Raw genomic sequence first — 16189 nt, forward strand, 5'->3', positions numbered from 1 at the left:
ATTATGATAATAACACATTCAAGTACAGTTGTTTTTCTTACCTTTGAAAGTGGTGTCGTAGGTTTGATATGATGGATGATGAGAGGAGAGGGACAGTGTGGAATTACAGGGGTGGCGGTTGTCAATGTCAATTTCTTCTTCTGGAAGGATTTCTTTGGCATCACGTACTTCTGCATCACTTACTATGGGAAGGATTGCTTCGGCAAGAATTTCATCGGCATCACTTTCTTCTTCATATTCATGTTCTTCCGTTCTCTGCATTTCTTCCAGTCCCATTAAATCCTCATTCGTCAGCTCCTGTGAATGACTCTCAAACAGCTCTTCAAAGTCCTCTTCCTCTAAGTCAAGCTGTAACTTTTCACTAATGTCAACGAGACTGTTAAGGATTCCCTTTGCCTCCTCTTCTTGATTAAATCCTTTACAATTGTTGACAAACTGTGGGCATAAAGCCCTCCACGCTCCATTCATGTTTATGTCACTCACCTCACGCCATGCAGCATCAATATATTTTATACAATTGTAAATGTTGTAACCCTTCCAGAAGTCACGTAAGGTCACAGCTAGGTCATTTACCTCCTTCAATGCTTGTCTGTGCGTACGGCGAGAGTAACATTTCTTGAAATTTGCTATTACACCTTGATCCATCAGCTGAACGAGTGAACTAGTGTTAGGGGGTAAATATACAATTTTCACATCCGGATGGAAATCACGTAAGTAAGGTGGGTGACCAAGGGCATTATCCAAGATTACGGTAATCTTGAAAGGAATCCCATTCTTGCGGCAGTACAGCTTGACTTCGGGAACAAAGTGATGAAAAAACCAGTCTTCAAAAACAGCAAGAGTACCCTGGCTTTGTTATTGGACATCCGGACTACAGGTAGAGAACGCGTTGAAATATTTTTCAGTGCCCGTGGATTTGCGGCGCGTTACCTGAGGAGAGGTTTAACTTCAAGTCTCCTGATGCGTTGCCAACCAGCAGTAAAGTTAGCCTATCCTTTGCTGCCTTAAATCCTGGCATCGTCTTCTCTTCACAGCTGATGTACATTTTTTCTGGCATTTTTTTCAGGAAAAGGCCTGTCTTGTCAATGTTAAAAACTTGCTGTGGGGTATAACCTTCCTTATCAGTTATTTCCCTGAGTATCTCGGGAAATTTTTTTGGCTGCTGCTTTGTCGGCACTCGCTGACTCACCGCTAACGGACACGTGATGCAAGTTAGCGTGTTTTTTGAAATGATGAAACCATCTATGACTTGCAGCAAATGTTTCATCGGCAGCCTTTTACCAGCCTTAACCTTCAAAGTCATCGAAAAGGCTTTTGGCCTTTTCCTGAATCAGCATGAGGCTAAGCAGTTCAGAGCTTTGTCTCTGGTGTTCCATTCAGATGCCCAAAAGTTTTTCTATTTCTTTTACCACCCTCCCCCTTCTATTACTTTTAACTGTTGACTGCACTGGCACAGCATTTTTCACGCGTTCCATTATTCGGTCTTTGTTTTTAAAGATTGTACCAATATTTGAGCGATTCATATTATAATGGCGTGCTACCGCAACCATTTTTTCACCACTTTCTAATTTCTTTATAGTCGCCACTTTTGTTTCCATTGAGGTAGATTACTGTTTTTTACCAGTGTCACTATCTTCACTTGCTTTACGCTTGCCGTTAGCCATGTTAAATAAAGGACTGTCTCGATATTTCATGATCAAGTCACACTAATAAATCGGGGCACAAGAGATGATACCTTAACCACTTGCGTAGGCTCAGCAGTCTGGGACAGAGTACTGGCGTATTGGCGTCAACTGCAGTGCTGTCCGGCGTGGGTAACAGCAAAAATTGTAACTAAGCCACGGCGTGCAATACAAAATTTGAACTTACAGGTGGCGGACAGAGCTCTCCGAACAAATTTTAATTTACTCTCACAGTTGTTCGTGTCCCTGAAAGTTCGTAACTTGAAAATTTGTACCATCACAGTTGTTCATATCCCTGAGAGTTCATAACTTGAAAATTCGTAAGTAGAGGAACGTCTGTCTTGCTACAGTGCTGTACTACAGAAGGAACATGCAAATTTTTCTACAGTTGGAAAGATTGGAGAGTAACCTTGTGTCCAATTAAAAGTAGAGGAGGATGTTCAGGAAACCTTAGCACAAATACACCATGTCAATACAAGAACAAATAACAGTTTCGGAGGTGTCTTTAGAAACGTATACAATTATCATGTTTGTTTACATACATCACAGATATACATTAACCTACCTTTTGTTGTAACTTGAAAGGAGTCCTTGAAGAACTGAAAATTCTCATTGCCACTGCATAGAGTCTTGTGCTCTGTGATGGATCATGCCATTTGCTGGTTTTTACTAAGCCACAGTTGATTTTTAAAATGTATTTCCTCTTACATAAGCTGATTTAACCTGAAATGATGTTCAAGTTTAGTTGGCAATTTTACTGATAGCTTCTGACTGAGTCGTGGAGAATTTGGCATTTTTATTGATAGCTTCTGACTGAGCCGTGGAGAAGACAGAGTGAAATGCAAAATGACAAAGACAAAATAGTCAACTGGTTAAATGATTCCCTAGTTCAATACAATAGCACCTCAACTTACCAGATTTCTGTACTCAACAGCTACCTTATTATTATGATTGTTCCTGCTAGGCTGCTTTTTCACAGGTGATGTATTTTTGGATGAATATCTGAATTTGCAAGTTAAGCTTAAAGTACAACTTATTCATACAGCAATCTATGTGAAATTAGTGTTAGCCGTGTTATATTTTGAAAATAAAACACAGATGCTCAGAACATCTTTAATTTTAGGGGTAACTTTAAAGGCCTCAATATGAAAACTACAGCCACCATCCTATATTGAATCCAATGATACTGAGACAACACATGAGATATTCATCAAGGTATACGCACATCTAAATTGGAAGATGGCTTACAATGATGAATTTTATTTATTGTTATATTTTCAATGACTTCCATGCTGTTAAATATGGTACTTGCTGGCCACCACGATAAACCAAAGCATTCAAACCTTTTGATTCAGTTGTCTGATGTAGAGTAGGAAACACTAAGAAACTGAAAGAATGAAACCTACAGGAATGATAGCAACTAAAAATGAGGAAACATCCCTTATTAATGGGAATCATTTCTTTTGAAACTTCTTTCCCTTGGCCTAATACAGTTTGAGGTATGCATGAAATTTAAAATATGTCTTACAAAAATTTTACAACTCTTAAAAGCTTTCTGGGTATTTTCTCTACAAATGCAGAACAGCTTTCTGTAAGTACATCAGCCCTAAAAAGCCCAACCCTGATAAAAAGTACTCTTATAGCTAAACCTGTAAAAAATACAGAGGAATAAGCAACTGCTCTTCAATATGAAGTTTGTATACAGAGGAGTAAGCAATTGCTCTCCAATATGATGTAAACAACTAACAAAAGGTTTTCACACTACCCCTAATCTAACTCAACCCAATTTTGAAACAACATGACTGGGTATAGGATAAACATGAATTAAACCATACTCTCATACCTATGATTTATGAAAATTCAGCAGCCAAGCACTGGGCACTTTCAGCCATTCAGTGCTTTAGAAAGTGAAAAGATGGAGTTGAACAGCAAGCTTGAAGAAAGGATGCAAAATGGAGATAAAGTAAAAGGCTGGAAAGTGGTAACTGTTAGGGCCTGAAGCGATGCTGCAAACAACCTTTAGTACATAATACCTGCAGTACACCAAGTAAGGTGCACAACCCCTTATAAGATACTTCCATAAATTAAGAAAAAAAAAACACAGCACTGGGAACAACCACACGCTAGACCCTGCCATACAAGAAATTAAGTCATACGTACACCACAATAAATATAAACAACTTAATAACAGATGTGCATACCCTATGATAATTTTCATACTATTTGTAGTGCTCTAGCCCTGTACTCTTGAACCCAAAATAAACCAAAATAGGCTGGTATAAGGGTCATGTCTTTATTGACTAACACATCCTAACCTCACATAACCTGTATACAGTATTTACTAGTTTTCACACGTTTTATCTAGATGGTATCATGCTGGCTAGGTCACTTACTCTAGGTTATGCTAGGAAGATCTCTTCTGCTCCTACAAATTTACAATTGCCACTCAATATTGTTTGTGGAACTGGCTATTCTGATGGGCTTTAAAAGATTTTTTTCCAAAGGTGAGAAATGAATATGACGAATCAACCTATTAAGTAGCCTAATATGAAGCTACGGTGCTTGCTCACAGTTCCAACAAATTTCTACAGCAAGCAATTCAAGTGAGGGTAAACCAGATTTCAAGAGTCTACGCCTACGTAGACAGCCATAAGTTCGGCTGGATTAGGCATTATCATTTAGCTGCCTATTATTCCTACTTCTCAATTACCATATGTTGCTATATATTTAGCCCACCTTGTGCAGGAACGGGCTCTTGCTCTACGGTAGCCCGTGACCCAATCAACACAGACCCAGAGTTGCCGAAGGCTAGGTTTTTCAGATTTCTCATCATCCCTTTACAGGATATCACCATACTTTCATTAATATCACAAATAACAAAAGTAAAATCTTACCAAGGAGAACTAGTGGAGAACGATAACAAAACAGAGTGAAAAAAATGCTCAGGAATATAACAGTACAACAGTGGCACGTAACAGACAGCACTGGGCTGCTTAGCGATCAAACGGCAATAACAGACATCAACAAACTCACTAAATGTTGGTAACTTCACATATTTTACGAACATATCATGGTTCTTGATTTTAGATCAATAAAGTGAATATTGTATATCCTTTGACACATTGATCATGAAAAGTACCATGCAGCTTTTGGTAAACTGCACCACAAATGAAATGCGGTATACTTTGTTGACTATCTACGGGTAAAGGTGGAAATATCAACCAGAATTCCAATTATTTTTTTTCTGGAAATGAACTACAGGAGGAGAAAGTGATGATTTCCCGCAGAGGGATTTTTTTGAAGTTGCATAGTAATGTTTACTTAGAATTGGCATTGGAAAATAAAATTTAGGCCAAAGGCCAAGCACTGGGATCTAAGAGGTCACTCAGGGCTGAAAATAATTCTGAAACAATTGTTAGGAGAGTGTGGAAAGTAAGATGGAAGAAATAGATTAAGAAAGGAGGTACAACAATACAAATGAAAGGGGATGCATCTAGGGGCCGAAGGGGCGCTGCAAAGAACTTTTAGTAATGCCTGCAGTGCGCCGTATGAGTTGCACTGATGGCACTACCCCTACGGAAAGTGATGTAGAATGTTTTCCTTATGACACTATGTGGCTGTGTTATAATTGAAGACTAGTTTGCATCACTGTCAGAAATAGTTCGATTTATCCTCATTTGAACGAGGATATATTTTTACCGTTAAAAATACACATCAAGATTAGTTTATTGTCTATATATACAAAACAATTACTGATAAACTAGAAATACGTTATGTTCTACGGGTGTAGCGCTTCATCTATCATGCTTCCTTTGTGATACAGTATCCCCAATCAGTCCTTTGGTTTGTATGGAGTGACTTATTCTTAAAATGCTTTAAGGTTGCAGTGCTTTGCTCTATTAATGACATGTCGGTACTCAAACAGTGGTGCCAAATCTCTCCCTTGTCCTGAGGTTCACTTTATTCTGACCTGTCCTAAGTTTACATATCCATCATACCTGTTCCAAAGTGTCCACCCTTAAGTTGCGTGGGTTGTTATGTCCCCAGGAGGGCTATTCACGTGACCTGTTCTAAAAAAGCATGTTCTTAACCTGTCTTAAAGGTGTGTATTCTTAAACTGCCTTAGGATCACCGTACCTTCAGGCCTACCCGGTTCTGGAAATACCAAGCCAGTATTCTTTAGACTTAGAATTCGTAGGTGCCATACTTCCGACCCACAGTTAGAATACAATATGCAATGTCCGCATTACCCTGTTTTCTTTCCGTTTAATATTATGGGTGCATAAAGAAACAACTATATCCCAGCCTATTTATTTCGCATCTTCTGTCCTTTCAATTTTCACAGAAAAAAAGTCTCGCGTTTGCTATGGCTTCTGTTATGACCCATTAAAGTCTTTTTTCCACACTGCATCACTTTGTAAACGGCACAGATCAATAGTACGGGCAACTTAATTAATACCTCCTATTCTTTATTACAATGTAGGTTAATAAGGAAGAAGAGTCGACATCTTTTCCGCCATCTGGTTTTGTTGTATTTTATTCAATATATATAGAATCTGACTTTCAACCTATGGTTGCCTGAAGTAAACATGTTCGTTGTCAGTTGTCGAGCGTCACTTGCAAGTTGTTATAGACAAGTTATTATTATTATTTTTGTTAATGAATAACCAAAGTTATAGGCGCCGGTGAATACTTCCAGGAGTTAAGTAAGCTTCTTGTCGATGTCGACGAATTTTGGAACATCCTATTGGTACTAAAAGATCTATTTATCATTATTACATGTAAAACTTGTAAAGTCCCCGCTCAACGCGTTTTCTGTAATGAACATCCCGTTTTCTGCGGTGCCTTCACATTCGACCTGGGGTCGACCGAACACACTATCATCATTATTGTGAATTGTATATTTTATTGTATGTTCAAGTGACCATGCATTATGTATATGTAACAGAGTATTTTTGTAACACATCAGACATTATTGATCATTATGTTTTCTGTATGTACCTGTCCTGTTTTTGTAGAGAAATAGTTTGACTCAGGTCACCTGTAAATCTTTGTACCCGTGGTCTCTGTGAAGTACCAGATGTCCGCACGTCACTTTATAAGTGGATCGTTTCATCAATAAACTAGCAGTACTTGTCTTCCTGTTCATTATTTCGCACCTCTCTCACAGTGGTGACCACTGGAGTGGTTCCCGGAAGCCATTAATGGACCCAAATGGCGACTAAGTCTTGGTCCGATGAACCAACCCACGCCCCTAACGGACTAACTACAGCACTCTAACAAAGCGTTCGTGCGTTACCGACCCTCGTCGACAGGTCACTGGTGTCATTAGTGGACCCACACGGCACGCTCCCAAGTATGTATTGATGCGAGTGTTCCCTCACACTCCAAGTGAGAGCGCGGAATGAGCATGGACGCAGACATTCCCAACCACATACAAATTACCGCGAACTTCTCGAAGGAAAATGCCTCCCTTGCGCAACCCCCTCGCTCAACCCCCTCCCGCGCGCTCCTCCACGCCGGTACCTGCACCCTGCGCGATGACCCCCCTGATGGACTAACCAAAGGTGGCCCTCAGCGTAGGACTGCTGCCATTCACCCATCAAAATGCAGCGTCCTGGTTCTACAGGGTTGAGGGGCAATTCAGTGTAGCAGGCCTAACCGACAAGGTGTTGAAGGTGGACATCGCCATCAACGCCCTCCCGGAGGAGATATACAAGAAGATCACCCCGTGGTTAATGACAACATCGAGCCCCGCTCACCTTCCAGGAGTTAAAAGCCACTCTCGTTGAGACCTGCTCCTTGCCGGTCTCCGAGAGAGCTGCCCGCGCCCTCGACCTCGCCCTCAATCCCCGACAGGAGGAAAATCTCTTGGAAACATGGCATGCCCTCAAGGACCTCCTCCTCCTCCCCGAGACTGACAGCAGCGGCAGGCGCAAAGAAATCAGCCTGTCGAGGGAGATCTTCCTGTGGCAGCTACTGCCGGAGGTCCGTGGGCAGATCACAGAGGCATACACCCTGCCGGTCGAGGACCTCATCAAGGTGGGTGGCACAGCAGCTGACGGACTCCACGAAAGTGGCAAAGCAGGTGTCCACACCCGCACACCCCATCAACTGCCTCCAGCCGGAGGACCCCACCATGAAGGCCGTCAACGTCGTCACCCAGAAGAAGCCATCTCACCAGCAGAAGAAGGAGAAGCTGGGGCTTTGCTATTACCACCAGAGGTTCGGGAAAGCTGCCCAGAGATGCGAAGCTCCCTGCCTTTTCTTCCCTCCAAAAAAACAGGGGAGGTGGCGGCCACCCACACAGGCTGCCATGGCAGCAGCAACTGAAACACTCAGGGGCCCCACACCAGTAGGCTTTTACGTCCGGCAGGGTGATGTTGATCAACACTGGAGCCATGCGGTCAATGTTCCCGCCTTCAAGAGAGGACCCGAAAGCCTCCCTGATGGCAGCCAACGGGTCCTCCATCCTCTCCTATGGCACCAAGCTCCTGTCGATCTCCAGCCTTGGCCGGAGGTACAGGTGGAAATTCATCGTCACGGACGTTAGGACACCACTCCTGGGTGCGGACTTCCTCGCCCACTTTGGACTGGCAATCAACGTTGGCCGCAAACGCCTGCTGGACACTGAGTCCTGCCAGTCCCTGCCCTTGTCGCTGGGCCCCAGGGAGCCCGCTGTCTGTTCTGTTGCGCCCCACCAGTATAGTTCCCTCCTGAAGGAATTCCCGGAAGACTTCAAACCCAAGCTTCGCCAGGTGCCCGGGGCCCCTGCCAAACATGGGATATATCATCACATCAAAACAAAAGGCCCCCAATGCACACAAAAATCTGACGGCTTCCCCCACAGCACCTTCAGGAGGCCAAGAAGGCCTTCGCTGAGATGGAAAGGATGGGCATATGCAGAAAGGCTCCCATCCCGTGGGCCTCCCCCCTTCATATGATGCAGAAAGCAGATGGCACCCGGAGGCCCTGCGTTGACTACAGGCAGCTCAACCTCGCTACAGAATCTGACCACTACCCTCTGCCAAACATGCAGGACGTAATGGCCTTCTTCCATGGGGCCAAAATATTCTCAAAGTTAGATCTCTTAAAATCATATTTTCAGGTACCAGTAGCTCCAGAAGACATCCCCAAAACCGCCATCATCACGCATTTCGGGTCCTATGTCTTCACCTTCTCCATCTTTGGCCTGAGGAACGCGGGCGCGACCTTCCAGAGGTTGATGGACAGCATCCTGGGGGACCTGGACTTCTGCGTCTGCTACATCGATGATAGCCTAATTTTTTCCAGATCCCAGAAGGAACATCTGCGGTACATTCGGAAGGTCCTGCAGCGCCTGCAGGAGAGTGGCCTTATCGTCAGGTTCTATAAGTGCACCTTCGGTGTCAAGAAGGTGGAATTCCTGGGCCACGAGATATCGCCAGGGGGCTTCCGCCCAATGTCGTCGAAGGTCGAGGCTGTCGAGAAGTTCCCCTCACCTACTTCCATCGGGGCCGTACAAGAATTCCATGGAATGATCAACAACTACAGGAGATTCATCCCAGGGATCGCACACATCATGGCCCGCCTGACAGAGATCCTCAAGGGTCATCCAAAGACCTTAGTGTGGGGGCCCCGACCAGCAGAAGGCCTTCCTCCTGACAAAGGCCGCCCTCACCAAGGCAACATCTTTGGCCCACCAGGACCCCAACGCTCCCCTCCAGCTGATGACGGATGCCAGCAACGTCACCTGTGGAGCCGTCCTGGAACAAGTCATCAGCGGGACCCCTCAGCCCATCACCTTCTTCAGCAGGAGGCTCGAGTCCCGCTACAGCACCTTCGACTGGGAACTCTTCGCAGTATACCAGGCGGTACATCACTGCAAGTTCCTCCTGGAGGGGATGCCCTTCATGATTTGGACTGACCACCAGCCGCTGGTCCACGCCTTCATGAAGCTGGGAGACGCATGGTCATCTAGGCAGCAGCGGCACCTCGCGGCCGTCGCAGAGTTCACCTGCAGCATCAAATACCTCCCCGGGAGGAAGAACCCAGTAGCCGACGCCCTTTCAAGGATTGAGATCCACACAGTGCAGCTTGGGATCGACTATGAGGACCTCGCCCGTGAACAGGCTGCCGACCCAGAGACCCCAGCCTACCGCACAGCCGTCATGTCGCTGAAGTGGGAGGACGTGCCCCTCGGCCCTGGAGGGTCAACACTGCTGAGCGATGTGAGCACTGGCTGCCCCCGCCCCCTGGTGCCCGCCTCCAGACGTCAGCTGGTCTTCGACGTCATCCACGGCCTATCCCACCCCTCCGGAAGGACGACAGCCAGGTTACTGACAGAGAAGATCGTCTAGTATGGCATACGCGAGGACGCGACGGCCAGGGCAAGGCAATGCATGCAGTGTCAGGCCAGCAAAGTAGGGCAGCATACCGAGTCTGGGGTAGGCAAGTTTCCCCAGCCGAAGAGACACTTCGGGCACATCCACATCAACGTGGTGTGTCCTCTTCCCCCATCAGGAGGAGCAAGATACCTTCTAACAGTCATCGACCGCTCCAACAGGTGGCCCGAAGCTACGCCCATGGAAGAAGCCACCTCCAGTGAGTGTGCAGAAGCCCTCCTCTCCAGCTGGATCAGCCGGTTCGGTGTCCTGGACCACATAACGAAAGACAGAGGTCCTGCTTTCCTATCTGAGCTGTGGACTGCCCTGGCACGCCTGCTGGGGACCACTCATCACAGCACCATCGCCTATAACCCTGCAGCCAACGGAATGGTGGAAAGGTTCCACAGGTCCCTGAAGGCGTCCCTCATGGCTTGTTGCACCTCCAAGAATTGGAAGTACCAGCTGCCCTGGGTCTTCCTCGGATTGAGAACCGCCCCCAGCCAACAGTGACCCCTTCTCAGCAGAAAAAGTCTACGGGGAGACCCTGGTAGTCCCGGGGGAACTCGTCGCAGAAGACAGGGACGACATAGCAACGCAGTGGCTCCGTGACAGGGTTGGAAGTTCGTCCCCTGCCAGAGGATATACACCGACAGGACGTCCCCCTTCATGCCTCCTGGTCTGTCCTCCGCCACCCATGTCTTCGTCATGGATGACGCTGTGCGTCCACCCTTAACCAGGTCCTACAAGAGGACCTTTCCGTGTGCTCAAAAGGGACAAAAAGGCATTCCAGGTAGCTGTCCACGGAAGGGAAGACTGGATATCGGTGGACCAGGGAAGACTGGATATCGGTAGACCACCTCAACCCCGCATTCCTGGAGGAGGACATCGGGGGCGGTTCCCAAAGCTTCCCGCAGGATATAGCAACCACCTGGCCAGCCCCATGCGCAGGAAAACATCGGGAGCGTCCCCGGAAAACCCCAAAACCAGGCAGGGAGGAACCCCAACACACTGCTCCTGAGGGCGCCGGGGAAGGCGACCACCCCCTCCAGTTGACATTGAGAAAGCGGGGCCCCCTCCAACGCCCCAGCAGATACCTACTCAACGCATTTTATGTAATGAACATCCCACTTTCTGCGGTGCCTTCACAGTCGACCTGGGGTCGACCAAACACATATTATTATCATTATTGTGAATTGTATATTTTATTGTCTGTTAAAGTGACCATGCATTATATATATGTAACAGAGTATTTTTGTAACACATCAGACATTATTAATCATTATGTTTTCTGTATGTACCTGTCCTGTTTTTGTAGAGAAATAGTTTGACCTCAGGTCACCTGTAAATCTTTGTACCCGTGGTCTCTGTGAAGTACGCAGACGTCCGCACGCCATTTTATAAGCGGATCACTTCATCAATAAACTATTACGGGCTGCTCTAGGAGCAAGAGCCCGTGCTGGCACAAGGCTGGCTAAATCTAAAACAACAATCAATAAACTAGCAGCACTTGTCCTCCTGCTCATTATTTCACACCTCTCTCACAAACTCACCAACGCAGCGGATCACCCTTGAATAAATCCTTGCCTAACTATGAAATAATATTCATTGTTTTCTCATCATGCCATTTATCTTTTAAATCTCTCTCTCTCATCCCTTCCCACTTGTGGTCTTCCAATAACCAAGCCATCTTCCTTTCCTCAATCGATTTTGCTTCACCTATTCCCTGTTGTCTCCTTAGTTTTCTTCACTTTCTGTTGCCTTCTTCCCCGCAACCTATTCCTCTATTTTGACCGGTGTGTTTCTTTCTGTTTGTCTTGTTCTTCGTAGACTATTGCTTCTTTCTCAGTTGTTCGTGTTGTGTTTTAACTGAACCGAACTCCTATAAAATTAAATGACTTATTTTGCCCGTTTCAAAACAGATATTTTACTATAAATACAAAAATCTTATTTACTGTAAAACTGAAAATATTGCCATGCCTCTATCTCTCTTTTTCGCTATTTTATCATTTCTGTCCAGGGTTATTGCTCATATATATACATATACACACATTTACACATAGGGGTAATTACAAACAAAAGTTACCCAATAAATGTTATCGTCTATCGAAGCCTGTGTATAAAAGTATCTATAATTAAAACGTCAAGTTCTTACGTCACTGTGAGTCTTGGGATTCCAAGTTTGCATGAATCTGATCTTCATTTGACGCAGGCTGTAATTTGATTCTCTTTTATATTTATCTTCTGCTTCCCATTCGCCTTTCTGTGTGTGTGTGTGTCTGTTTGTGTGTCTCTCTCGTTCTTACAATAAAAATCAAAGAAAGCTCTTAGGTGTACAAGAATGATACTGCACAGTAATAAGATAAAGTTTTAGTTATACTGATAACAACTAATAATTATACTGCTACTTCCAATACCACTATTACCACTGTAACTAATTAACTATTACTACAGTAGTATCAGCAAATTATTATAAAAAAATACGGGAAAAAATAGGAAAATGCTGATTCTACGTCCAGGAAGAGATTATGCCAGAAGTTAATTGAATAGCCATGGATAGGATTGGCTGACAAAAACCTAATCACACGAAATTTGCATCGTAATGAATCCTCCCATTCAGCCGTTACTTAACAAAACCCCAGGCGTGACGTCAGACATGTCTTGGGAGAGGTTTCGGAGAGGTTTCCCCAGCTAATTAGGTTCTGGGGTTGAAAACAAGATCCATCCGGATACCGTACCGGAGCGGTTAGACTCAGTCATTTTGATGTTTGATTAACGTCTCGCGCATGCGCTGTATTCAACTACTGTTTGATTCAAGTCTGAATTAAATCATCTACGAGATTTTATGGGAAAATTGTTCGTTACGGTTGATTTCGCTTTTAAAAGGCACTTTTTTTTTTTTTACACTTTTTAATCGAGGAAATTATTTGGTTCTGTTGCTGCAAATACCTTCGGCAGTGAAAATATTATCCTTTCAATAGTGCTCACAGAGACCTGGTTGCAACGAAACCATTATGACGTGTGGACGACTTTTTATTCACGTCTGCGTTCTCGGTTTTCAGAAATACTGATATGACTTTCTCCACTTTTTTTTTTGCTGACTTCTAAATCCTTGTTTACTATATATATGTACTGTGCATGCCTTTTCCTCAAAAGGGCTGGTTTTAGAGAGTATTATACATCTGATTCTCAGTAAGTCTTTGAGCTACAAGGTTTACATAATTACACCAGAGGTCATACCCACTTACACAAAAACATATATAGATATAGATATATATACTTATATATATATATATATATATATATATATATATATATATATATATATATATATATACTGTATATACTGTATATGTACAGTATGTATATATATATTTACACATATACATTTATATCTACATGCATATAAGGTTATGCATAAATCGGTCGATCATTCAAGTCATGCCGTAGCCATCATTATAAGTTCGCTTCTTTTTGTACCCCACCATTTTCCACCACCAATCACGTCATCGAAAAGATATCCCCGAAACCAGCTTAAAAAGTTTGGCAGCATGATAACCAATCAACTTTCAGTGCCTAGAAGCTATAGACTTTAGCGAGTACTCCCCAAACCACCGGTGATATACTTTTCTCTCTAGAATGTCTATGAGGGGGTGACCTTTGACAATATAACCTCAGACGGATTCAAAATGAAGGTACTGGGATGCGTTCCGCGTATTTTCTGAAGAGTTCGTTTCTGTCGATAATCTATTGCTATTATTGTTGTTTGGTAAAGCTGGCATTGTGCCAGCACAGAATGCTGCTCGTTGAGCATTCCACGTGGACTTGGTATCCTCATTAGTGATTACATAAGTGGTTCTTAATGGACTAAATGAATATCAACATAACAACTAGCTTGCGTCATTAAAATGGGAATAAATACTTGTAAGACACTAGTGACTTTTTTTTTGGAAAGAAAGTCTTCAAATGCTGACGATTGCAACAAAAAGGAACCGCTTTAAATATGGCTAAAAATTCCAAAACAATTATGTGGATGACTTGGAGGATATTTTCCCTTCCACTTTTCCTTTAAACACTTGGAGGATATTTTCCCTTCCACTTTTCCTTAATAACACGGCAAACGTGCTTTCAGGATTGTCACAAAATTGTAGACATACTTGCTCTGAATGCACATGAGAAAAGTACTTTTCATTTTCCAGTTAGCAAATTTCACTTATTTGAATGTTTTTTTTTCTCAGGGTCCTTTCAAAGTGTATTGCACAGTCTCTTATTCCACGAAGCTCCACATAACATTGCAAACCATAAAAATGGTTTTAATGTTCTCTCCCACTATATTGTACCACCAACAGGCGATTTGTTTCCCCAGCTTCTCTCCAGTGTCCTAATTTACTTAATAATCATATTTACATGTTGATGGAATTCCCTTTTTTGGTGCTGAGAATGTCAGAGTGTTTTACACTCGACTGAGTCGCCCCCCGCCCCTCCTCGCCCACCGCCACAGTCGATCTCTCGCGCGAGATCAAAGATGGTTCGACACCCTAATGAAATTTGTCTAATTTATTTAATTAAAGGTAGGAAAGGCTGAAAGGACACCAAAGATGATTCGAGGGGTGAGGGGTGATGGGCTGGGGTGTGGGTGTGGGGGAGGGAGGGGGCTTGTCATCCAACCTCCCACTTACCATTGCCTTGCCTTGCCCCACCCTTCTCTCTCTCTCTCTCTCTCTCTCTCTCTCTCTCTCTCTTTTTGCATTCCCTAATTCGAGTGGGGTAACTTGGTCTGAGCTTAGTCATCTACATGGTCAGAAATTATCATTTATATGTTGATATATTATGTTTAGAGAGAGAGAGAGAGAGAGAGAGAGAGAAAGGTTAAATGATCTATTATTCCACTTCAGTGAATCGTTCCTTGGAATATTTGGATTTGAGCCGGCAGTTAATTGGAATGATAGATGAAATTATAACTGAGAAATTATACTTCACTGATATCCTGTTAACCTCATAGAGAATTGTAGCAGACATATCAGTATTGCAACTAAGATCATGTTTATATAATACTATTATTTACGAGTTGGTATCTAGCCTAGTCCAGACGGAGACGGAAAAAAGGAGTAAGAAGGAAAAAGACAAAACTTAACCCAAAAGGAAGAGACTGAGCCATCTTATAACGAACTATAGTTTGTAACTGTCAAGGGAAACTGAAGCAGGAAGAAAATTCCGAGGCCTGGCTGTAGAAGGAATCATTTGTTTTCATAGAGCACATGAGGGAAGAGGATGAATGACGGGCGCTACGAGGCTGCTTGAGATGAGGATGGTCACCGTACCCTCCTTGACCCCATTGAAACATGGGCCCAACACGGCCGAGAGAGAGAGAGAGAGAGAGATTTTGGTCATCGAAGTAACGAATTTCCATTGCTTTCATTTAATCTAGGAGGGAAACTGAGGCTGAAAAAAATCTTCAATATTAAAGCAAGGAAAGAAGAGGTAAATTGTACGCAAAGTCTAAGCACAAATGCCCAGCTTTTTAAATAAATTACTGATTTGAATTATGGAATCTCAAGACAGTTTGAAGTAGCCCGAACTTACAGGCTCACAGGAAATTCTGAGATCATATTCTCCGAAAAAAGAGTGCGTGGGCTGAGCAAGAAATAAGTGTATCAAAGATTACGTTGTGTTGAGCGAATGACGCCACGTCACTTGTAAATGTTGGCCATCCATTCAAGGTTCCCAAGGAAATGAAAATAGTGAAAAAATGCATTTTGCGCATCCCTCGATTTACGTAGGATTGTGAAAAAAAAATTAATAAAAAACACAGAGAATAACCTAGCTACGAAGCCTAATAAACTATTTGCGATTGTAGCAATATAATAACTACATTGTCTTGAAATCTTACGAGACTTGGTGATAAGATTAAAAGCTAACTGAGTTTCGAACATAGCCAATCAGACGCAGTATTTCATTCTTGTTTTTATCATGAACGTTGATACATATGGATTATTAATTTTCTCGATTTTTCCTTCTCCATATTTGTGTGAATTGAGGAGATAACTGTAGGAAGAGGAGAGGCTAGGGATGAGGGAGAGACAGGTGTTTAAGGAAGAGGTTAAGAGATATTGGCTAGTCTGTTTATAATATACAGTTAATTCA

The sequence above is a fragment of the Macrobrachium rosenbergii genome, chromosome 16 (genome assembly GCF_040412425.1).
Source record: "Macrobrachium rosenbergii isolate ZJJX-2024 chromosome 16, ASM4041242v1, whole genome shotgun sequence".
In the NCBI taxonomy this organism is placed as follows: Eukaryota; Metazoa; Arthropoda; class Malacostraca; order Decapoda; family Palaemonidae; genus Macrobrachium; species Macrobrachium rosenbergii.